A 25,677-nucleotide genomic window follows, 5' to 3' on the forward strand; every position below is an offset into this window, starting at 1 on the left:
AAACGTATTGAGCGCTTTATCTGGGGATTGGCACCTCAGATCATGAGTATGGTTACTACTTCCAAGCCCACAACCATCACAGAAGCCATTTATCTCAGTGTGGCTCTTACTGAGGAGGCTATTCGATTGAACAAGTTTTCCGTTACTGAGCAGAAGAAGAAAGAGACTCATGTGGAGTCGTCTGGTGAAAATAAAAGGAAATTTTCAAACTTCAAACAAGGTACAAGCAATATGAACAAGAAGGGTGAATCAAGCACACCGGCCAGCGCTGCAACCGGTGTTGAGAATAAAGGGAAGGGTTATATGGGTACTTTGCCCAAGTGTAATACGTGCCAGCGCCATCATACTGGCCAATGCAGATTGAGGAAGTGTGAATCATGTGGAAGGAACGGCCACACGAAGGATACGTGTTGGGCCGGAACTGGTGCTGGGTGTATTGGTAATCGAGGTTACGCGAATGGTAACGGAAACCGCTAGCAGGGAGGAAACGGCAGAAATGGAAACCGGGGAAACGTTGCGAATCAAGTTGGGAATGGGAATCGCAACCAAAACAACACTCAAGCTGGAAACGGAGGTGGTAATTGTCAAGGACCCGGATGTTTTAATTGTGGAGAAGTTGGGCACTTTAAGAACGAATGCCCAAAGCTGAATCACGCCCGTGGAAGAGTGTTCAACATCGGAGCAAGGGAAGCGCGCCAGGATCCCAACGTTGTCACTGGTACGTTCCCTATACATCAACGCTTTGCATCTGTTCTGTTTGATACTGGAGCCGACTATAGCTTTGTATCGTTAGAGTTTAAGAGTATGCTTGGGTTAACTGCTAGTAAGTTAGATATACCATACTCAATTGAACTGGCTAATGGAAAGCTAGTTGAAACGATTGAAGTTGTCAGAGGTTGTGTAATTGAGCTGGGAGAACGCGAGTTCACTTTGGATCTACTACCAGTCGAGTTGGGAAGCTTCGACATGGTAGTAGGGATGGATTGGTTGTCAAGCAACAAAGCCGAGATTGTTTGTCATGAAAAGACCATTCGTTTCCCAATAGAAGATGGCGAAACGATCGTGGTTCATGGAGAGAAGCACGATACGCCTCTAAGAATCATCAGCTGTCTGAAAGCTAGAAAGTGTTTACAGAAGGGATGTGTTGCCTTCTTGGCACACATCATGGATAAAGAAGCTGCTGAGCCAAAGATTGAAGACATCCCGGTGGTGAAAGAATATCCTGAGGTCTTTCCAGAAGACTTGCCAGGATTGCCACCTCAAAGGCAAGTTGAGTTCCACATAGACTTAGTTCCAGGCGCCGCGCCTGTGGCTAAGGCACCTTATCGACTTGCACCTTCGGAGATGCATGAGTTGTCGACCCAGCTCCAGGAGCTGTTAGACAAAGGATTCATCAGACAAGCTTCTCACCTTGGGGAGCTCCAGTTTTGTTTGTCAAGAAGAAGGGCGGTAGTCTCCGTATGTGTATCGACTACCGAGAACTGAACAAGTTGACTATCAAGAATAGATATCCTCTGTCGAGAATTGATGACCTGTTCGATCAACTGCAAGGTTCAAATTTCTACTCAAAGATCGATTTGCGATCAGGTTATCATCAGCTGAGAATTCAAGAGGAAAGTATTCCCAAGACTGCTTTTAGAACTTGATATGGACATTACGAGTTTCTTGTGATGCCGTTTGGGTTGACAAACGCGCCAGCTGTTTTTATGGATTTGATGAACAGAGTTTGTAAGCCATACCTCGACAAGTTCGTAATTGTGTTCATCGACGATATCTTGATCTATTCGAAGATGAAGAATGAGCACAAACAACATTTAAGAGCTATTTTGGAACTAATTAAAAAGGGAAAGTTGTATGCCAAGTTCTCGAAGTGTGAGTTCTGGTTACGCGAACTCCAATTTCTTGTACACGTGGTTAATGGAGATGGAATCCATGTGGATCCCACAAAGATCGAAGCGATAAGGAATTGGGAGACTCCAAAGACGCCAACCGAGATTCGACAGTTCTTAGGTTTGGCTGGCTACTATCGAAGGTTCATTAAGGATTTCTCAAAAATCGCTCAACCTTTGACTTCCCTCATGCAGAAGGATAAGAAGTTTGATTGGGGAATCAAACAAGAAGAAGCATTCCAGTTGTTGAAGGACAAGCTATGTAATACACCGATCTTATCGCTACCAGAAGGAACAGATGATTTTGTGGTATATTGTGACGCCTCGCATCAAGGTTTAGGATGTGTGTTGATGCAGCGACATAAAGTTATAGCATACGTGTCACGCCAGCTGAAGGTTCATGAGAAGAATTATACCACGCACGACTTGGAATTAGGCGCAGTGGTATTTGCATTTAAAATTTGGCGATATTATTTGTATGGTACGCGATGTACAATCTTCACGGATCATAAAAGTCTGCAACACATATTCGACCAGAAGGAGCTTAACATGAGACAAAGACGCTGGGTTGAACTATTGAACGACTACGACTGCGAGATCAAGTATCATCCAGGGAAGGCGAATGTGGTCGCCGATGCCCTAAGTCGAAAAGAAAGGATCAAGCCTATAAGGGTTAGGGCTTTAGAGATGATTGTCCAGACAGATCTTTCATTGCGTATTCGTGCCGCGCAGAAAGAAGCTCTGAAAGAAAGGAATATTGAGGACGAATATCTCCGTGGGATGGAAAAGCAGTTGGTACCAAATGAGGAAGGAGCTTTGTGTTTCATGAAACGGATTTGGGTTCCTCTGTTTGGTGGTATGAGAAAGGTTATTTTCGATGAAGCTCACAAGTCACGGTACTCTATTCATCCAGGAGCGGATAAGATGTACCAAGATCTTAAGGATTTTTACTGGTGGCCTAGGATGAAAGGCGATGTTGCAGTTTATGTTGGTAAATGTTTAACGTGCGCCAGGGTAAAAGCCGAATACCAGAAGCCTTCAGGACTTTTGCAGCAACTAGAAATACCCAAATGGAAATGGGAACAGATTTCGATGGATTTCATAACGAAACTGCCAAGAACGCCCAAAGGTCACGGTACTATTTGGGTAATAGTAGACCGGTTAACGAAATCTGCACATTTCTTGCCAATCAGAGAAAAAGATAACACGAGCAAATTAGCTGAGATATACATGAGAGAGATCGTTGCACGTCATGGAGTGCCTCTCTCGATCATCTCTGATAGAGACGGAAGATTTGTGTCAAGGATTTGGCAATCCTTCCAAGAAGCATTCGGATCTCAGTTGAATCTAAGTACAGCTTTTCATCCACAAACCGATGGACAGAGTGAACGAACGATTCAGACTTTCGAAGATATGCTGCGAGCTTGTGTAATGGATCTAGGTGGAAGTTGGGATACTCACCTACCATTGGTCGAATTTTTATACAACAACAGTTATCACGCAAGTATTCAAGCCGCACCGTTTGAAGCACTTTATGGACGCAAATGTCGATCATCGATCTGTTCGGCTGACGCAGGTAATAGAGAGTTAGATGGCCCGGAGGTGGTCCAGGAAACCACAGACAAGATTGTACAGATCCGAGAACGCATCAAGGCGGCTCGCGATCGACAAAAGTGTTATGCAGATCGAAGAAGGAAACCTCTGGAATTCGAGGTGGGAGATGTGGTTCTATTAAAGGTTTCACCCTGGAAGGGTGTGGCACGCTTTGGAAAGCGTGGGAAGTTGAATCCGCGCTACATTGGTCCATTCAAGATTCTGGAGAGAATTGGTTTGGTAGCATACAAGTTGGACTTACCTGCCGAACTTAATGGTGTTCATGATACATTCCATGTATCAAACTTGAAAAAGAGTCCAACACAAGAAACTATTGTCATTCCTGCTGACAAAATTCATATTGATGACACGCTCCACTTTGCCGAAGAACCCGTGGAGGTTACGGATTGGAAGGTAAACAAGACACGCAGGAGCAGTGTCAAGCTCGTCAAAGTTCGTTGGAATGCAAGACATGGTCCAGAATACACATGGGAACGAGAGGATCGAATGAAAGAGAAATACCCCCATTTATTTCCAAAGACCCCTGCAACTAGAAGCAGAGCCTAAAATTTCGGGACGAAATTTTCTTAATGGGGGGAGAATATGACAACCCTCACAAATTAAGGTATCCGTACGAATTAATTAATATGTAATTAGTGCTTAATTACTGTGCTTGATTACAACTATGATTGAACTGATTTCTGTTTTCTGATACATACATACTCATGCATCACATTTTATACTGTCACTCTATTATTTACAGACAGACAATAGTGACAAACCTGATGCACAAAGCATAGTTAGCACAGTGAGCGCATTACCCAGTGAACATGCTGACATTGCCAACACCTAGACAGACATTGTCTTTGAGGCCAATATGAGCCAAGAATAGAATACTACACTAGTAGGGAGTGTAGGGAGGTGAGGACCATAAAATGCGTCACTAGGTGATAGTTATAGTGTCCGGAAGTGCCAAAAACATACCTTATGTGCATAATTCTGCACTAAATACCAAAAATTCAGCATTTAACCAAGCTACTAAAGTGCAAAAACTTGGTAAAATAGTCCTAGACACTTTCCAAAGTGTTGGGAATTTAATGTGTCACTAAAAATAATACAAAAGACACTTTAAAACTCTATTTAGCACTTTAACGGATCAACATCCAACCGAACAACCAGACTTTACCCGGAACATACAAATATTGCCAAACACATTGTTTTTACTTTTCTGAACTAGTTAGGGTCCCCGAACACCCTAACACACCTTATATTATATAACACACTTAATACACTAACTAAACGCATTAGATCCTAACTAACTTGTAACTAGATCATCACCACCCAACCCCATACACCCCCCCCCCCTTACTCGACGGTCACCACAAGGGTGACCCACCCTTGCCTTTCTTTGATTATTTTAATTAGCAATGTTGGAAGATATGGAACATGTTGCATGATGGATAATAAGGAACTTGGTTTATAAATATGTTTAGAAGGTAATCACCTTCATTTCATCAAACTCAACAAACAACAACCATTCTCTCTTCTCTTCTCCTCCCTCACGGCCGCCACCCTCCTCCACCATATCACCACCGTCAACTTCCTTTCTAGCCATTTCTCATACACTCAAAGGTGCAAGAGGCCATACAAACAAGCTTGGTGCACTCGGAAGTTCAAGAACCACTCTAGTTTTCTTTTATCCACCACTTTTAAGCCTTGTTTCTTCCCTAGCCTTGTGCTAGTAGTAAGTGCTCTAAAACTTCATCTTGTTCTTGTATTTTGTGGTTAATAGATGATTGAATGGTGAAATCTTAAGAAACACTAATGAACATAATCTAAGTCTTGAACATAAAGGATAAAAGGGTGGATAAAGAGAAGATATATGGGTAAATCATGTAGATCTTGTGTAGTCATGATATTTGGATGTTGTTTGTTAGTGGAAGTAGGATGGATCATCATCTAGGCTTGCTAGATCATGTTTAAGAACATGAACTAGTAAGATGTTAATGTTAGAAATATGAAGGATGATGAAACCATCCACCCATGAACTTTGAACTTGAATAAACATGAGTTTTCTTGCAAAATGAAGTTGTAAACTAGTAGATCTAAAGATCTACAAGTGCTTTTTCGGAAGAACCAAGTGAAAAATCCTAGTTTTGTTAAAACCCGGATCTTGTATGAACAAAAAGCATTTTTAGAAGGTAAACAAGTGTATGAACACTTGTGTAACAAGAAAATTCCACTAAGAAATATTTTTGGAAAATAAGAATAGAAGTTGTGAAAATATATATTCTTTAAAAATAAAGTTTTTAATAAACTAAACTTATTTTTACAGATAACAAGACTCACTAAACATGTTAGTAACTTACTACATATTTTTATAAACTTTAAATTCATGAGTTTATGGTTCATGTTTATTTTTGTCAAGATTAGTGGTTAAAGATTGTATATTCTTTGTTGGTAAATTGTTTGATTGATTTTTCAAAAGAAAATGATATGCTAAAAGCATGGACACCTCCATTTACAGAGGAAACTCTGGCGGAATTTTTCTACAAATATAACACTTAGAAATATTTTTCCAACAAACGTTTACAAATGTATTCTTTTAACTTGGTTTTTTCAAAATAAACTTCGCCATGATTTTTATTTCAAAAATTACCAAGTACCGGAGGTTGATTTTCGTAAATAAAATTTGTTAAATATATATTTTGAATATATATTTTATACTAAAACGCTTGTCTGATTGTTTGTCATTTTGTGCTCTAGATATATTATTTTTAGGGTAAAAATAATATAACTTGGAAATACTGTGAAATTACGACTCCAAAATAATACCAACGCTCTCACAAAATAAATATATAAATTACACAAGTATTGTTACAACGCGAACTTTAAAACGTAACTTATGTATTTTTCAGAAAAAATACTCTTATTCGTATTATTCTGGTGAAATATTATTTTGGAAAATTTATGAAATAAAATATAATATTTTTGGGAAAACTATATATATTTTGGAATTTAAAACAATTTAGACAAGTGATTAAAATATATTTTTCAAGTGAGACTTAAAAATATATTTTCGGAGTTATAAAACGTACATGTATAGAACCCCCATCCTTTGGAAGGAAATATACTTATAAGAAAAATAAGAAGTGTGAATACGAAATAGTTACCTAACAATTTTTCCAAGAACGTTAAACCCTAAGCCAAGGCACAGCCCATCCGTCTAATAGGAATTAGTACGTGTAGGTCGTCACGCAGCAGATAGAGTTGGAGATTGACGTTTCTGGATACGCACTTCTGTGAGTTCATGTCCCCCTTTTCTCTTTACTGTTTTCAGTTTTATACTTCGGGGGTGAAATACATGCGACAATTATTACAAACATTTATTTACATGGTATGGTTAGCGTAGGGAGGGTTTATACTACTAGATCATGTGAGGGGTGGGTACAACACTTGAGGCCATTAATCCTCGTTGTAGGACCGAGGGACACAAGAGTGATAGATCTATTTGGGTGTAGCGAGCCCACACCCGTGAGGCCGGGGAGGCCCATAGAGGTGACTGTGTGTTACAGCCGAAGCCCGGTAACAAATTTGCTTGGTTTGAGTTTCCCTGCACTTTCTCACACATACAGGTGGCTTTGCAACCCATTGGTGATCTCTTTTTTCCTTATTGCTACATACCAGGGACTTTTATACATACTTTAAAGGTTTATACATACTCACTTTTACATGAACTCGCTCAACTTTTTGTTGATTTTTCAAACTGCATGTCTTTCAGGAAATTAGTGGATCTGGCACGGTATACATCACGTCAAGCTGCGTAGGAATAATGATGTCATCCGAGTTTAGGAAATGTGGCCTTTGCCTGGACGGGTCACAAGTCTTAAACTGTGTTTTATTTCATGTCTTTGGTTATGTCGTTGAACATGTTTTAAATTATGTCCTGTTCTAAGTGCCGAGTTTTTAAACAATGTTGTGGTGTTTACTTTTTAAACTTGAATGAATGGATGAACATCATGGTTTTATTTTCATATAGCATTGTTGTGATTATGCTATGGTATTAAGAAGTCACACCAAATAAACCCACGCTTCCGCAAAGCCAGGGTGTGACGTTTTCCACCCATGATTGGTTTTGAAAAATTTTTGTTTTGGGATAAACCTTTGAAGTCTTTTGAGTTTTCAAAGATTCACCAATCTCAAAGGTTGATTTTGGCTTGTCCTCGGACTTCAAAGTTTCACCTCTTTTCAGAATACGTATGGGAGAAACCATCGGTGTTTTACCCTTAACATCATCTGAAGTTTTAGGTTTGGGTTTCTGGAAAACTGGTTTTTTAATCCTTTTAACACACTGTTTGGCCATGTGACCAATTTCATTACAGCAGTAACATATTCTTTTGTCATATTCGACAAAGGTTGATCTGTTAGTCTCATCTTTCAACTTTTTGGCTGCACTATAATCATCAACTGCTTTCTGACTAAAGATATAATCTTTTTCAGCAACTGTGTTCTTACCAGCAACAAATACATCACATAACTTTTCTTTAGGTTTAACCTCCTTTTTAGTCATTTTCTTCTCAAACCCAACACCTTTCTTTTTAAAATTGTTACCATGTCTTTTGTTCTGACCATTGTTACCCACCCATTCTTTCATTCCCGGGTTGTTTGGTTGTCGTTTCACAAAAGATCTTTTTGGTTTTGAAAGAAATGCATTGTTGTTAACCTCTGAAATGTCAATTTCCACAAGTTTGAACACTTTTTCAACATTTTCCAATTTTGCATTCTGAATCGGAAATTCAAAATCAGTATATAGCTTGTCAGTTCCGGTCATTGTGTAAACCACAATGATCGAATCGTCATTCACAACTTTATCTGATTTTGGTATCAACTTATCTAAAAAGTTTCCATCATCTTCAGAATCAGAATTGGAATTCTCCAAATGAGTATTCACCGTACCGAAATCTGAGTTATCACTTTCTTCATCCAACACTTGGTCAACAATAGTTTTAATCACTTGTAACTCGTTGTCAGTGTCGGATGGAGGGAATGTAACATCAATGCTTTCCAGTAACTCATTCTCAACAGTTCTCAACTTGAGATTCAAAGCTGCTTCCACCCCATCGATATTTTTGTGCATAATGATTCCACATTGGGGGTGGAACACTGTTGAAAGCAGGTTTAGCATCAGGTTGTTGCGAACAATTTGATCAATCACATAAGATGAAGCAACATAACTGATCAATTTCTTATCAACTCTTTCTGTTTCATTTCGCATTAATTCAAGTTCCTTTTTCAATGATGCGATCGTGTCCAGATGAACGTTAATCTCCATCTGCTTATCCATGACAGTTGCTTTTAACAAATTAGTAGCTTTATCATTTTCTAAACCCTCTTTTTGAATCATTTTGATTGAACATGCTAAAGTGTCATAAGCTTCTTTCATGTCATTAAGATCAAATTTTACTTCATCGGTATATTTCTTCAATTCTTGAAACAGTTTGTCTTTTTCAAGACAATCCATGCAGGGTTTTAAACAGTTTTTGCATGGAGTTTCATGAATTTGATCAACCTTTCCAGAAACCTTTTCTTCTTTATCAGTTTTAATATATGGTTTACCAAACCCGTCAGACTCAGACTCTGATTTTTCTCCTGATTTGATATCCAGATTTTCTGATTTGAACTCGAACTCCTTTTTGACTGACTCCTTTTTTATTGACTCCATTTCGACAGACTCCGTTTGAACAGACCCCATTCGACAGATACTGACTCTTGAGTTTTGTCTACCTCTTTCAGTTTGCCAGGTACCAGATCCTGTGGATACGAAAAGCCAGGCTACAATCTTAGAACCTGTGAAAGTTATAAGAGCCAGGTTTCCGATCTTGTGCATTCCAGACTGCGATCCAAGCTTATCGAAAGGGGGAGTCCAAAGATGTAAAGAGCTAAGTTCGTATCCTAAGGTCCACACAAGCTGCTAATGCTGAAAGTGAATAGAGCCAGAATTAAGATTCTAGGAAAAAGAATCAAGAGACCTGATCAAGAGAATTAGAAAGTTCAAGAGCCAGGTTGCGATTCAGGAAAAGAGAGAAGAAGAGAAAGAGATTGAAATTTATAAGATCAACATCCAAGGGGGAGTTTATCTGATAAAGAGAAGAGAAAGAGATTGAGGATGCTTTACATTGTCAGATACTTTGGAGAGAGAGTGAGAAGACTGATAAAGACTGAAGACTTTGAAGACTCGATACTAAAGACTTCATCAACATCCAAGGAGGAGTCTGTTGGTGCATATGTCTGTCGACTTCATCTTGTATCGAGTCTTGTAATAGTTTAGATAGATCAGGGCACGATATACGATAAAATTGAGAAAACATGTAGGTTGGGTCATTTCACACGAAATGGTATATGGACCATTTCACACGAAATGGGAAGGTCATTTCGCACGAAATGACAAGGCCATTTCGTGTGCGCCGTTTCGTACAAAATGAGATGCCTATAAATATGTGTCTTGGTGATTTCATTTGTAACGTTTCGATTCCGGTAGCGAAGCTCTGCCGAAGTGTCTCCATCATTGTAAAATGATCTGATATCAATACAAGAGACAGTTAAAGTGAATCTAAGTGCAAACCAGCTGAAATTACTCCGATACATCTGTTTCCGCCTTTCGTATTGGACGAGTTCTCTTCTGAACGACTCGTTTGGTCGTGCGAATGATCCTACACACCTTTGAACTGTTTGCCCAACTAATGTCAAGAAACTCTTTTTATTCCTTTAAATTAAACCAAACCATATAAAATCAACAACAAAAGAATGTAATAAGATAAGTGCGCATTTTTAGAGCACAACACATATAATGGCAATCCTAAAGAATGTGAGCAATAGTAATACACAAAAAAGAGACATAATTATCTAAAATCAAAATCTTAAAACATGTGGATTGATAGCATCCAGAATTTTTTTTAAATGATCAGACCCTCCGAAGGCATCCTAATAGAAACATCATTAAAAATCCACTTTAATTGGAATGGAATCACCTTTGAACTCTCCCTCTCTCTCCTTCTTTGGGAACTTCTCCCCTCCCCCTCCTCCTCCTCATCTATCTCTCAATTTTCTTCTTCCCTCTTTGACCTAAGCATCTTGACATGGAGTGGGTGATGAAGTTGGATACGTGTCGTACAAAGCACATAACACCATTACTGGCCGTCGATCTAAAACGAAACAGAGAAAAAACACCTAAACCTCCAACAAAGGCGGCTTTCGAGCCTTATCCTCCAAGCAAGCCACCTCTTGCTTGGGAAACCTACTAAAATCCACTAAAATGTCCTCCAATCAAGCCATTTCATGTCGGAGATGGTGATGTGTGGTGACTGTTGTGCTGGATAATAATGTCCGATGGAGCTGAAGATGTTAACTGTTAATGTCAGTTGAATATGTTTGTTGGCTAAAATATTGTTTTGCAGCGACGGTGACAGTTAATGGTGGTGGTCTAGTGAACCGTGTCGCGGCACAAGGAGGCCGATGATTATGTGAAGGAGGTAACACATGGTGAATGACAATTTTGTTTTAGGTGCCGGAGGTTCGTTTATGTCACCGGAGAATTTGAAGATGATCGGAATTTTATCGTATTATTGTAGATGTTTGTTGTTCCGATGATAGTTGGTGGCTAGGGTTTATTAGGATATCTTTGTATAGGCTAGGGTGAATGATGGGCTTAATAACTGGTTAATCATTACTGGATCATTTCCTTATTATTCTTGGGTTCACCTGATGGTATGGTATGGATAATTGTTGGTTTATGTTTACTAATAGGGGTTGGATGATGCACATGGGTTAGGGTCATGCGTTGGGCCCCATAATCTAATGATTTCCAAATCATTAGCTTCCACCAAATTTGGAGCGACTATTCTTGGGCCTGTAGCACGAATATTATAATACTTGGGCATGTGATGTTTGAGTGGCTGCACAATGGAATAATCTGATTGGTATGATGATTATCTCAATAGGTATGATTTTAAGAGGTTGCAACATTTAAAAAAATATAGTAGTGCATGATTGTTTATCATGGGCCCACATGTTTTATTGGACCCCCATCTAATGGGGAAGGTATAAGATACTTTGGATCGTCAACTTGTAAATCCAATTTTGTTTTATTTTCGGGAGTTGGTTTTCCTGTTGGGTCGGGTATCAATTGTTTATTATTGGGCCTTTTAAAATTAACTAGTGTTCGCAAAATTTCACCAGGCCAGGCGTTTCAAGTTTATTTGGACCAAGTACTATTAATATTTGGAGTTGATACGGGTTTAATTTTTGAAGTAACTTGAACCGGGTTTTAAGTTGAGAAAATATTTTTAAGGTTTAAAAAAAGGGATGAAATTCAGAAGGAGTACGATAACTTTAGAAGTGTTCGTGGTGAAAGTTTGTCTGATCATATTACAAGGTTCATGAATTTGCTAACAAAGATGAAGAAAGCTGGAATTCCCGTTACCAACTATGCTAAAATCAAAAGGTTGTTAGATTCACTACCAAAAGAATGTAGTATGCGGTGCATAAAGATTAAAAATGATTTTATGATGTATCGAACAACGCTGACAGATGTCGTTGACGCCTTGAAATCTCTTGAAATGGGGCTGAATCAGATTGGTGTCACTCCAAAAGCAAGACCAACAACACCTACCAACATGGGTTTCACTTCTCCAATCAGTGTAGGAAGTTCATAACCTGTTTCAGCTAGGATTCCAAATAATCTTCCAGCAAGTCCTGCAAAAACATCTTTAAGTGAAAAAGCAATGTTGGAAATTGCAAAGTCAACAACTGATAATAGGAAGAAAGTTACTGAGGAGGCTGATAAGGCAAACAAAAATTCCATTTGGGATAACTGTATTGGGTATCCGCCTAAATCTAAGACACACAACGATGATAATGTAGTTGTTGAATGTTTTGATTTACAATATGCTTTTTGTGATGACTAGTTGTGTGTGAACCTCCTGTATTTGTTCCAGAGTTGAAACAAAACAGATTCAGAAAATTCCTCACAGAGGAAATTCCAGAATTTGTTCCATCTTACACAGGTACATCAGAGTCAGAGAAAAAGCTAAATAAAGAAAGCAGCAGTGAAGACTCAAGCACCACAGAAGGTGGCGAAGGAAGCTCAAGTGATGATCATGATTCATATTTTCAGTCATACCAAGAATGGGAAAGCTCAAATGACTCAAAAACTTCAGTAACAAATGCTTGTAAAACGGTTGAAGACCTTGAAGCATCGGGTGTTCAAGAACCAACAATCTCAAATGACACTGCAAGTCTAGTCAATCAAGATCCACTAGAAGAACACTTAGTTATTGAAGACTGCACAAGCTCAGATGATGAATCAGTGTTGAAAGAAAGTATTGGGGAGTCAAAGATCAAAAGATCATCTGAAGTTATTGAACCTCACGTGTGTCAACATGCTGAGTCAAGCTCAAAGCAATCCCCGTCCCTAGTTGCATCACACGAAACTGCAAAGTCTCAAAAGCCTTTCAAGGCTTGTTTTAGGTGTGGAAAAGAAGGTCATGTGCTCAAGCAATGCCCAGAGCGACACAATCCAGACGGTAAAGGCAAGCAGTATTGCATCTCTGGATCAAAAGGTAAAAATCACACATCTTTGAAAGATCAGATGAAAAACTTTCCATCTAGCTCTCCACATGTAAAGCCAGTTTCACATGATTCAAAGATGAAAAAGACCAACACATCAAAACCTCAATCTTTCCCTCCAGGTCTTAAACATAAAATTATTTGAAACTTTAAATCTTTTACAAAAAAATTTTTAAACCAACAGAGATTTGGAGAGTCAAACCAATGGTTGTATAAGAAATCAATGAAGGAAAAGATTTGCATTTTGGGAGGTTTCTTATTTTGATGAAATGGGACAACCCAAGACTATGATGCTTGGGTTCCACTCTCTAACTGAATTGCTTGTGAGTATAGGAACATCCAACGAGGACTGTTAGTAACACCAGTTATTATCAGTGGTTGTTCCAGATACAAGTTTGAAGAGGAAAATCACAGGTTTGGTTTTAGTATCTAACCTGGTTGCGCACTCAACTCTACTATAACACACTCATTTTCTTGCTGACATATGTTTTTATGTGCTTGGTGTGGAAGACTTTATTTTGTAAATACAGTTTTTCAGTAAACGGTTGTGCATAAATAAAATTTTAAGGGGGAGCATTAAAATACTTCCTAGACCATGAGATGTAATTATTGAAAAATAAACATGACCTTATATGAGAAATGATAGGAACTAACTTGATTATGTCTTCGCATGAATATGTTCTGATGGAAGATACGGCTCCAAGTTACGATATGTTGGTAGATTCAGCATTTCAGCCAAGTAAACCGCATCTTGGTGATAAAGATAAAGATCGTATGATAATGTGGATACCCACCTTGTTAAAGGATTGCAACAACCGATTATGTCCAAAAGGGGTCACGAGATTAAATTTAGGCGTTCAAAAGACACACGATGTTGTGCATATATATATATATATATATATATACACATATTTGTTGAAAAGACACCAATGTGTGCAACCCAAAAAGAGAAAAAAGACACGCAATGTTAATGTCGTGTAATAGGAATAAAAGATACGCCAAAGCGCGTACATATATTAAGTAAATATTTTATTAGTTATGCTCTCTAATCAGATGATCATCTTCTCTGCTTATGGAAACATAGACCTGAAGCTTTCATCATCCGATTTAAGGTGATCATCTCCTCTGCTTATGGAAACATAGACCTGGAGCTCTCTTCATCTAGTATATATTATTTCTAAGTTGTTAATTTATGCATCTCAAAAGACCACGAGGACAGAAAGGTTAACCGAACACGTGTGGGGTCCATTAGCTTCATCCTAAATATAACCAAAACATGATAATTAATCACCGAATGTATGTCGAAAGAATGGTGCATGGATTTAAACGAACAAACATACCAGCAATCGTTCTTGAGTCGTAGCTATCCTAAAGAAAGTTGAAGTGTGGCTCTGCTTTTCAAGTTGGTATGATCTCGTATTTGATCAGCTCTATATCTCAAAGGTTGAAAGTTAAAAAAAATCTAAAATCCAAAAATATTTTGATTTGTGTATAGTTTTTTTTCTAAGCCTTCCAATCACATCAATCGTGTCTCAAACCGCTTGAGATACCCTTTCCATTGCAGTCTACAGATGAATACGGTTTTGTGTGTACTTTGAATCACTATAAAAGAAAATCTGGAGTTGTGTTTGTGATTGTGGACATGTTACTACTACTATTTGCTCAATTGAGCAAGATACCAGACCAAAGCACCTGTTTCCTGAAGATTCCAGAAGATACCAAGCTAGGAATCCTTCTCCTACGTCTTCTTAACTACTCAAGCTAAAGAGAGTTGGAAAAAAGGTTGTTCCTGATTGTCAAAGATGACGCATGCAAAAAGGGGGAGCTTATCCAGATAAAGTACTCAAAGAGAAAAGTGGCAAAATAAGATCTTCAGTGAAGAAACTTTGGAAAGCATCAGTAAAGGGGGAGATTGTTGGGTCTAAAATTGAGACCGAAGCTTGCCAAATTGAAGATCACAACACACATGAGGTTGACGGTTCTAAAGATGATGCAAGAGTTTGACAACATTAGCCTAAGGGGGAGATTGTTGGGTCTAAAACGTGTAGTCTAATGTTACCATCAAATCAAGTCAAAAAAGTCAACGCCATCAAGTCAAAGTCAACACGCAAGTTGACACAAGAAGATCGAAGAAAGATATGGCGTATGAAGTTCGAGATATGATAGTTATATTGTTTTATTAAATATATTTTGTTTAGGCAAAATATGTTTATTATCTTAGTTAATTAGTTTTCATGTTTAGTGCTAATTTTAGTAAGTTATTATCTCTAGGGACTTCAATGTAAACAGCCTAAGTGTTTTTAGGCTATAAATAGAAAGAGATGATTAGGGTTTGGACAGCACACACTTTCTAGAGAAATTTGGGGGCTAATTGTATTATCACTTGTAAATTAATCTAGTGGGTTTTATTGATATATTTTTGGTGTGTTCATCTTGATTTCTTATAAAAATCAGATTTTGGCTCGATTTGATCCTACTGGTTGAGCTTTACGCTTCATCTTTCCTCTGCCTTTAGTAATCTTTTCAACACCTGGAGGAACATATGAGGCATCTTCTTCATCAGAATTCTTTTTCTTCCTAGAAGGCCCTGCTGTTCTGCCTTTCTTGCCATTGAAACCAGTCTTTGGTGCCATCTCTATAAGATCTATGTCACTCTCAGTTTCACTGGAACCAGTGTGCAATTCACCTTCGGCAAACTTTTCTTTAACACCTTCCACATTCTCTCCTCCTGTCTTTTCAGTGTGAGGACCGGGAATTCGGTTCGTTTGAACTCGCTCAGGTCAGATCTACGATCACCATGATTGTGCGGAATCCAATTGTGATGTAGGAGTAAGATAAACAACATAGACACCGTTCAAAGTATACATTCTCACTGAAATAGTTGAAAAGTACAAGGTTCCAGAGAAAATTTCCAAGTCCTCCGCTAGAGGTGTCAAAACAGATTTCTCAAATGAGAACCAAGCATCCTCTATTTATAGGTGCGCTCCATCCAGGAGAAACCACATGCCATTCGGATGATCATCCGTCCGGATGAGCATGTCCATCCGATCGGATGGACTCTATCCGTCCGGATGGACTTTACAAAACAAGTTAACTACCATTTCATCCCGGATTCGATATATAACATATACAAAACTATTCAAAGAAAAAAACCAGGTTAATATAGACTAAATACAGACGAAAGCTACAGACATATGCATCTACAGACTCCCCCTTGGATGTAGCTGTAGTCTTTCTTCCTGTATAGTCTTCAACGAGCCTTCCTGTTGTGTCTTCTATCTCTTGCTTTCCTTCTCCTTTCTTTTTTCCTTTCTTCCAACATTTTCTGCCTCAGAGGTCTTCCAGTATTAATCCACCATTTCCTGTACTCTGGATCACCATCTTTGGCTTTAGACCACCTTGGTATCTTCTTCTCTTGAGATTCAATAGGTGTCTGATCAGTTACAGGCTATGCTAACTTCCATCTACCCCGTTGAGTAGCTTTAGCTTTAACCTCTTTCATCCTTTCACTTCTACGCTCTGTCTCCAAGAATTCTTCTAACTCAAGATCTCTGAACTTTGACTCCCAATATCTTCCAGAATTGCTATCTTTTGCAAAGCATACATTCAATATCTTCTGATACTGTTGAGCTTATACCTTATCCAGTTCGTTGTAGCTGATCTTGTTGAATAATAGACATTCGATGTCTTTCTTTGAGCAATCCACCAACCACATAGGATCCAGCACATGAATGCGTCTACAATCTCCTGTCTTCGTATCAAACAACGTGATCACAGCATCACAAGTACTAGGGTTGAAGATCAAACCTTTAAAGTCTTTATAAAAATCTTGCTCCATTGCATGTAGTGGCATATTCTTCAAACACCTAGGACGTCTTATCTTTAGCGTGATATCTTTTTCACCAGTGACAGCATCAACTTTCACAATCTGCTTTGTTGTGTGGCTTCCAATCTTGAAAGTTAGACTTAGCTTGCAGCTTAATGTAATCCCACAGCTTCTACTCATGACACTTTACTTCATGCCCATAATAATATTGCTTGATATTCTTTGTCAGCACCAGTTCTTCCACATCCCACCAAGGTAAGGTCTTTATATCGGATAGGAATTCAAAGTACTGTACCCCAAACTCTCTCCTGATTGCGAAAACCATCAGATCCTCCAAATAACCCCATGACAGAATCTCACCAAGAGATTTATCAGGATGTCTTGTAAAGAACTGTAGCGGCCTCTTACACTTTCTTTCCTATGGCATCACTTTAAACCATCTTTTTCTGTCTTCCAAAAGATCTTCTTTCGATACTGTTTCAGGAAAACCTTCAGAAGCAATCTTCTCAACCACTTTTCTCTTAACTTCCTCTTCGTTGTGCGAATGAAACAGTTCATTGAAGGTAGGAAAGTCATCATCTAACCAAGAGTAATGAAACAGAGTGTCTTCATCAGACTCTGATCCTTCCTCTATAATTACATCGTTGAAATTATCTACTTCATTCACAAACTTAACAGAATACTCCCTGTCTGGAGTCGGTGGAATCTCCTCCTCAATATCAAACTTAAACCTATCATCATCCATATCTAACTCTTCTAACATGGACTCCCTAGTCCAGTTCTCGACTAACTCCCCCTCTTCCTCTGCTTGATTTAAATAAATGACTTTAGGGAGATTAAGAAATACCTCGTTGATAGCATGCTTGGTACCAGAAGACGACTCTCCATGATGTTGATCTTCGTCATGTTGCTCGTTCAGCTCATCGTTCAAAAAGTCTTCAATAGGTCTTGGACCAGATGACTTTGTAACCAACAAACCCGTAGCACCACCCTGATCATCATCTGTAGGTCCCCTATCCCGTATGGATTGTAACAAAACTAACAATCTACCAAGGGTGCGGAATCCCCTTGATAAACCTTCGAACCAGAAACAAGATTATTAGACGAAGAACATGAACATAATTCAATCAATCTAGTCTTCTATTGATTATCCAACACAAACGTTTACAATCAATTCAAGACCACTCGAAATATCCTAACCACTCTCTATAGATTTCGAACTCCTCTTAAACTTTCCTCTAAGTGTCTAACCTAAACCCTAATGCATAATGCTGTTTATATTGGACAACCATGTTTGCATACTGGGCTTTGGTCTGGGCTAGGCCATTCTCCAAGCCCATTACACTAATTAACTTACTAACCAATATACTAAGCCCATTACAAAATATCCAAAGACTAAATAATCAAACTATTAAGCTGTTGTCACAGAATATGCACCAACAAACCCCCCTTGACAATAGCTTCATAGTGTAACTTTGTCTTCAAACATCTTGTGTTCTTCTGGTCTTTTGACAGCGTCAGCTACACTGTTTCTGACATCAACAGACTCCCCCTTAGCTAATGCTTCCAATCTCCAAAACTTTCATTCGTTGTAGATCAGTGAACTAGCAATCTTTGGTTAAGTAAGTAAACTTCAACTCTTTCATATCTCTTTCTCTGCACTGTAGTAGAAGGATCCTACCATGCATCTTCACATATTCTTCACTTCACTCTCAATCTTCATTTTACTTGTATTCTGCACTTCATTTTGATAACTGCATCAATCTGTTTACAAACATAAGCAAGTAGCTCGAAAAACCGTTAGTCTTTTTCACATTTCAAGATAAACCAATATTTTTTCTTTGTTTTGCAAAAACAACTACATGTCAGTTCAAAATGGAAGTTATTTAAAAAAGAAATCTTTTTGGTATTTTTGATATTTTTCAAAACAAAACAAACAAATTGAAAAATATATACAAGACATATTTTTGTGAGAATCATGTGCAAGAAGATCATATCAACAAAATCAAACTGTTTTACACTATTTGATAATTCTTTATATAATTTTCGTTAAAAGCAGTCCAAGATGATTACCAGTATGTTTGTTCACCTAAACAAAATGCATGAACATTTCAAGTACTTACCGTATGATACGTTAAGGTAATTTTATTACTGAAATATTAGTGTGTCCCACTTCAGGATGTACCCCCGCGATTAAGGTATGCACAAAGATTCATCGTAGTAGGTGAGTATACCGAATTCATCCATTTTGTTTTTCATCGATAAATAATTGGTGATCAGGTAAGTACTTCTGTATAGCAAAGAGACCAAAATATCTAACGAGGGCTAAGACAAATTCCAATTTTGGTACGATTTATGCATTTTGCACTTTTTGAATGACTCTCTAGGAGAGCTTCTTCATTTTCAGGGTTTTGGCATTTTTAGCTCTTTTAAGATATCCTGGTTGTGCCTAGGTCAGCATGTATCTGGATGCAGCAGAAGGACAACCCTGATATCCCCGGATTAAATAACAGTATAAAGACCCAAAACCTTAGATTTTGGCAATCTATCAACACAAGATTTAAGGTCATTAAACCATACACCACTGATGTGTTCCCTACTCATACTCAGTACATTTAGGTTTATATCACATTGGTAAGTTGATTATTTCATGTTTTTGCCTACTGGTATATCATTTGATGAAGCTGCTATCACACTTAAGCAATATAATTCAGTTTGAGTGTAACAGTCTAACTTGCTGATGTACAATTATTTCTTATTTTTCACACCATGAAAACTCATTCTTTTTTTAATTTTTTAATTTTTTTAAGTTTTTCATTTTTTAATGTTTTTGGATTTTTTAATTAAACTTTATAACTTACTCCCCCTAAACACACACACTATCTAAACTCTTTTTGGCTTAGGGCGATTTCTCCCCCCTAAATTTTTGTTTTTATGGAGTAAGATTCAAAAACACAAATTTAAACACAAACAGACTCCCACTTTAAATCTGACAGTAAGTTTTTCAATGTTAAAGTCTAGAATAAACAAGACAATCACAGAAGTAAATAGTTCGTTACCCATGTTAACCTACTATTCACCTCAGATGCTTTACAGGAATAACCACTATTGAACACATCAACAGTCCTTCTTGGTCATCCTGCATTCACTCAACAACTCAGTTAGTCTTGAGAACCCAAGCCCAGAGAGTCTTGGGTTTTCTAGACTCATCAATAATTTGAACTTCTTTCCAAGATTGATTTTCATAAGGTCGTTGGTCACGAGAATTCCAATAAACTCTTGGAGTTTCCAACCTTTGAAAATTACTCTTCTGAACCCTTCTTCTCCCATTATCGTAGCCTGAATTTTGAGAAAATTTTGGATTGTGTTGAACATTTGAGTTACTAAAACTCCTATGTCCATTTCTTTGTTGAAAATTTCGATTACCAGCAGTTTGGTATCGATTTTGATATCCAAAATTTCTATTTTGAGTTTGAAACTGATTTGATTTACCATTATAATGACAAAATTGTGGAGAATTAGTTCTTGGTCTATCAAATCTTTTCGAAGTTGAAGTTTAAGATTGAAATTCAGGTTTCTTTGTCTGACAACTTGGTTTTACATTAATGCTTGACCCAACCTGATTCCCATCTTTAACCTCATCAACTTTTTGTTTACCTTTCTTCAAAGGACAACAACTTGCCACGTGCCCTTTGTTGTGACATCTAAAACAATATCTTTTCTTATAACCTTTCTTTTTATTTGATCCCTTTTTAAATGTGTTGGCCTTTTTGTCTTCAGTATCCTCCTCCACTTTATGAGGTGTACTGTTAGACCCAACAGATTCTTTCAAAGAAACTGGACTCTTTGGCAAGTCCACAGCTATCGGATCCACTACATGTGCAGTGGTTACAAAATCAGTTAACTTATCCTCAGTTGGTAAGAATGAGGAGTCTTGATGTTTAGAATATGAAGCTTTACTAAACCCCACCCCTATTTTATCATTACTCTTTTTCAAACCCTTTTGAATATGAGTCCTGACTAATGATGATTTTCCAAATTTGTCTAACTTACCCTGGAGTTCTACAATTTTGGCTTGTGCATCAGCCAATTATGTGCACTTTTCTGAAAGCTCATTAGTCATTTTGGAGTGGGATCACTCTAGCGGTTGGGAGGACCGTGCACTATCCCCCCCCCACTGTTAAAACCGTACAAAATTTTTTCGAAAACTATTATTACCAAAGTACACTTTTAGAATCGTCTTGGAAAGGCGAATCCAATGATATATAATGTCAAACACGTATTTCGGGATTTTCTAGAGTTTTTTTTTTGTCCTAAAAATACGAGGATTCTGATGGTGCAAACGGTTTGCTGAGATGATCTACGGATCTCTTCTTATTCACGAAAACAGTGAATTTTTACCGACAGTTGCACACTACAGACTAAGTCGCGCAGTCTATAATGAGCTGCACACTTCATTGTTTTGGGCTGCAGACCAATGTTAATGGGCCGCACACTAAGATTTGGGCCCATCTGGTCGCACAAGTTCACGTCTGGTCGCACAAGTTCAACCCTGGTCGCACAAGTTCACCCCCTATCGCACAAGATCACCTCTGATCGCACAAGTTCAACCCTGGTCGCACAACTTCAACCCCGATCACACAAGATCACGTCTGATCGCAAAAGTTCACCTTTTGAATCAAGTCAAGAATCAATCCTGAAAAATCTGCTATTGTAAAATCAATTCCACCAAGGAAACAATTCAAGAATTAATATCTTTTGAAAACATTCCAACAATATCTCCTAAAACTTAGCAAACAACTTCCAAACACAATCAAAACCGATCAAACCCAAGAAAATTTATTTGTTCTTCGTTGCCTCTTACTGTTCTTTGAAAAAATATGAATTCACCTAGAACAGTCCTCAACCAAAAAAACACTTGATTTCTGTATAATCAGTCTTGAACCACGCACAAGAGCAAATGCTCTGATACCAATTGTAGGTCCCATATCCAGTATGGATTATAACAAAACTGACAATCTACCAAGGGTGCGGAATCCCCTTGATAAACCTTCGAACTAGAAACAAGATTATTAGACGAAGAACACAAACACAATTCAATCAATCTGGTCTTCTATTGATTATCCAACACAAATGTTTACAATCAATTCAAGACCACTCGAAATCTCCTAGCCACTCTCTATAGATTTTGAACTCCTCTCAAACTTTCCTTTAAGTGTCTAACCTAAACCCTAATGCATAATGCTGTTTATATAGGACAGCCATGTTTACATACTGGGCTTTGGTCTGGGCTAGGCCATTCTCTAAGCCCATTATACTAATTAACTTACTAACCAATATACTAAGCCCATTACAAAATATCCAAAGACTAAATAATCAAACTATTAAGCTGTTGTCACAGAATATGCACCAACATCATCATCAACCTTTTCATCTTTATCGTCTTTTTCATCTTTATCATCCTCTTCATCTTCATCTTCATCACCAAACATATCATCCAACTCTTTATCATCATCAACCACTTTGAACTTATTCATCTTCGCCTTCAAATGACGACGCTCAACTTCAATTTGTCTAAGGCTAGCCCATTCACTGTGAATCACATCTTTTACCTCTGCAACTGGTATAATATCATGGTTGACTATAACATCTGCCTCTACCTCTACTTCTGCCTCTTTCATTTCAACATCATTAACATCAGCTTCAGTGTTAGAGACATTAACCTCATCATCTTCTTGTGAAGGATCAGGCTGACTTGTTAACCCAAGAATTTCTTCCGTATCGATTACAAGACCCTTCTTTTTATCTTTCAGTGCCTCAGCAGCTTCTTTAGCAAGTCTTTTCTCTCTTTCTATCCTCCGAGCCTCGACTCTTTGGATCTCTTTCTCGTCGTAGACTGCTTAAACATTGATACCCAACTTGTTTTCAATCACAATGTATAGCATGTTGAGTTGATCATCTTTGATAACCTTATCAGCTCTCAATGCTTCTACTTCTTTCTTCAGAACTTCATTCTCATTTGAAGTAGATGTATGCAGATTACCAACAACCTCCATCAACATCTTGTGAGACTCATCCATTGATTTGTACTGAGTGTTAACCTCCATGATCTTGTCTACTAGACCTTTAATTACGTCTGACTACTCTTCAACTTCGTTTCTCAGCGCAACGTTCTCAGCTTCAATATCTTTGAGTTTTTCTTTTGTATCTTTAAGTTCTACTTCAGCTTTGGCTTTTGCTTTCTCCAAAATACTTACTTTCCTCATTAGCGCATTAACCTTTCCATCATTGAACCAATCATCAAAACCAAAAGGAAGATCAGAAAGAACCTTTGAAAACCCGTGGCTTGAGCTTTGAGAAGTTTGTGGATTCTTTGTAGCTGAAGTTGGCTCTTCCACTCTCTTTGGTTGCTGTTCTAGAGTCTTTTCACGATCATCAGAAATATGAATTGTTTTATTAGCAGGTGAAGTTGGAGGTGTTGACTTTCTAACTCTAGTTATCTCACCTTCTACATCTTCAACTCTTTCAAATTCTGGAACTTCAGTTGTATCTTTTCTACTTCTCACTCCACATTTCAAAAGGATCAGGGGCCAAAATGTAATAACTGAAACTTGTTTAACCTGAACCGGCCATCCATACCGGCCGCGTAAGACATGTGTGGGTTTTATGCGCGCCGCCTAAGCCTGCCAGTAACAGAAAAATCGCATAGCTGCCAGTGCAGGCCTGTTAAATGACTTTAAACACTTGTTTTACATACCAGGGGCTGCACCAACCAGTTTTCATGCAATAGGGGCACCTGTAATGATCCCATAACACTTGTAGACTTCCTTGTCATGATCTTGTTGCATCATTTCTCCTATATAAGAACCCACTTAGTTGCAACACTTCACACTTCATTGCAAACCTTCAAAACTTCACTTCTGGAGAATTCTGGAGCCCAAGCATCCTTCCTAGGAGTCTCTAGTCGTACTTAGGACCTTTGTAAGTGTCCTTAACTTTCTTTAATTCAGTTTAGCTTAGTTAATTAGCTTAAAGTCAAACAGTCGTAGTTAAGGTTTGACTTCGAGATTAACCAATAATTGTCCAGTCAAATCTAAAATTAAAAATACCTATGAGTTGTGTGGGTAATAAACCCTTAAAAGGGTACTCTCTGATTCCCACTCTAAGTAGGTCAAATGTCGGGTCAAAGTTAATCTTAAAAAGTCAACAGAAAGCTTATTTTCAAATTAATGCATAATTAACAATGTAGAAGCCATGCAACCTGTTTTATCATTAATATAACTTGGTAATTAATGTAAGAACATGTTTAAACATGTTCAACCCGACAATTTTCAGTTTAGGCTCGGTTCGAGACCGAAAGTCGCGTAATTTAACTTCTGCTTTGACTTTCAGTTCTGACCCGTTTGAGCATAGTTTAGAAATGCCTTAGAGCCTTATTAGGACCAGGTTTCATGTTAGTATAACCCCCTATGATTATACAACTTGGTTCATTAGTTATCCGATTTATATGCATGTTTCCGTTAATTGCTTAAATGTTGACTATTATGCCCTTTTCACCTTAAAACATGATTTTTGAAAAAGTAAAAGAGTAGAAACCTTCATTACTGATTTATAGACTTGTCCCTAAAATTTGACATCAGTTTGTTGTCTAGATTAAGAGTTATGCTCATTAGCATAAATGAAAAGCTTTTAGTAATTAAACGGCATAATTAGCGTATAGCCTATCTAAACCCAATTTTTGATACCAAACTTATTACCCACTAATGTAATATAATATTTTGTGATTTTTGAAGAGTTTTATTTATTTTTAGGCTGAGCATAACATAGGGTTATACCATTGATTCGGTTATTGTCGGTTTTGCCCTTTTGGCCTATAAAATGAGTTTTACAAATCCTTTTGATACCAAACCTTTTTCTACTGATTTAATATGATAAATAAAATATTTTGAGCCTTCTGGAATAATAAAAATATCTGCTTTCTATACAAAACCTGGAATTAGCCCAAAATCGCCTTTTTAAGCGTTTTTAACGCATAGTATGTATTAAAACTATTTTAAACATATAAGGTTTGATACCTACTGATATTTTCAGTAAATTTTTATATTTTAACAGTAAGCAAAAGTTTTAAACTCAGATTTCCGGTTTTGATCTTTTAGGCTTATGTGAAATTACCAAAATGCCCCTAAGGTGCAAAGTTGGGTTATAAATGATAAATTTCACATATATGTAATACCCTACTATTATAACTTGTTAAATTAAGTATAATTAATGATTATATCAGAGCTGTAACTCAGATTATTATTTAAACTCTTTTATAACCTTTAAAATAACCAAAATGCCCTTACGGGGCATAGTTTGAGTTTAAAATCATTTTGGGCATAATAGAAGATATCTTACTGATGTCACAACATACTTAAGACATATTAACTTAGGAAACCTGTATATGACTCTTATGGTTACCCGTTATGCATATTTCGCGTTCGGTTCGGTTTATGTGACTAGTTTGCATAAATTGACCGAAACGGGTCAAACCTTATCATTTTTTTTCTCAAATCCAGAATGTGTTTAGTTTACCCATATTATACAAGTCTTCAAACTTGTTGGGACTAAATCACATTCTGTTCCGGTCTTCGCTTATTCATGCGTTTGAACCGTATCCTCCTTTAAAACTAACCGGTCTAAGTTTAAGCTTAATTAAAGACCCGTTAGGAATCTAATAGGTTATTATAAACCTTCGTTCCAGAA

The sequence above is a fragment of the Helianthus annuus genome, chromosome 7 (assembly GCF_002127325.2).
Source record: "Helianthus annuus cultivar XRQ/B chromosome 7, HanXRQr2.0-SUNRISE, whole genome shotgun sequence".
Taxonomy (NCBI): domain Eukaryota; kingdom Viridiplantae; phylum Streptophyta; class Magnoliopsida; order Asterales; family Asteraceae; genus Helianthus; species Helianthus annuus.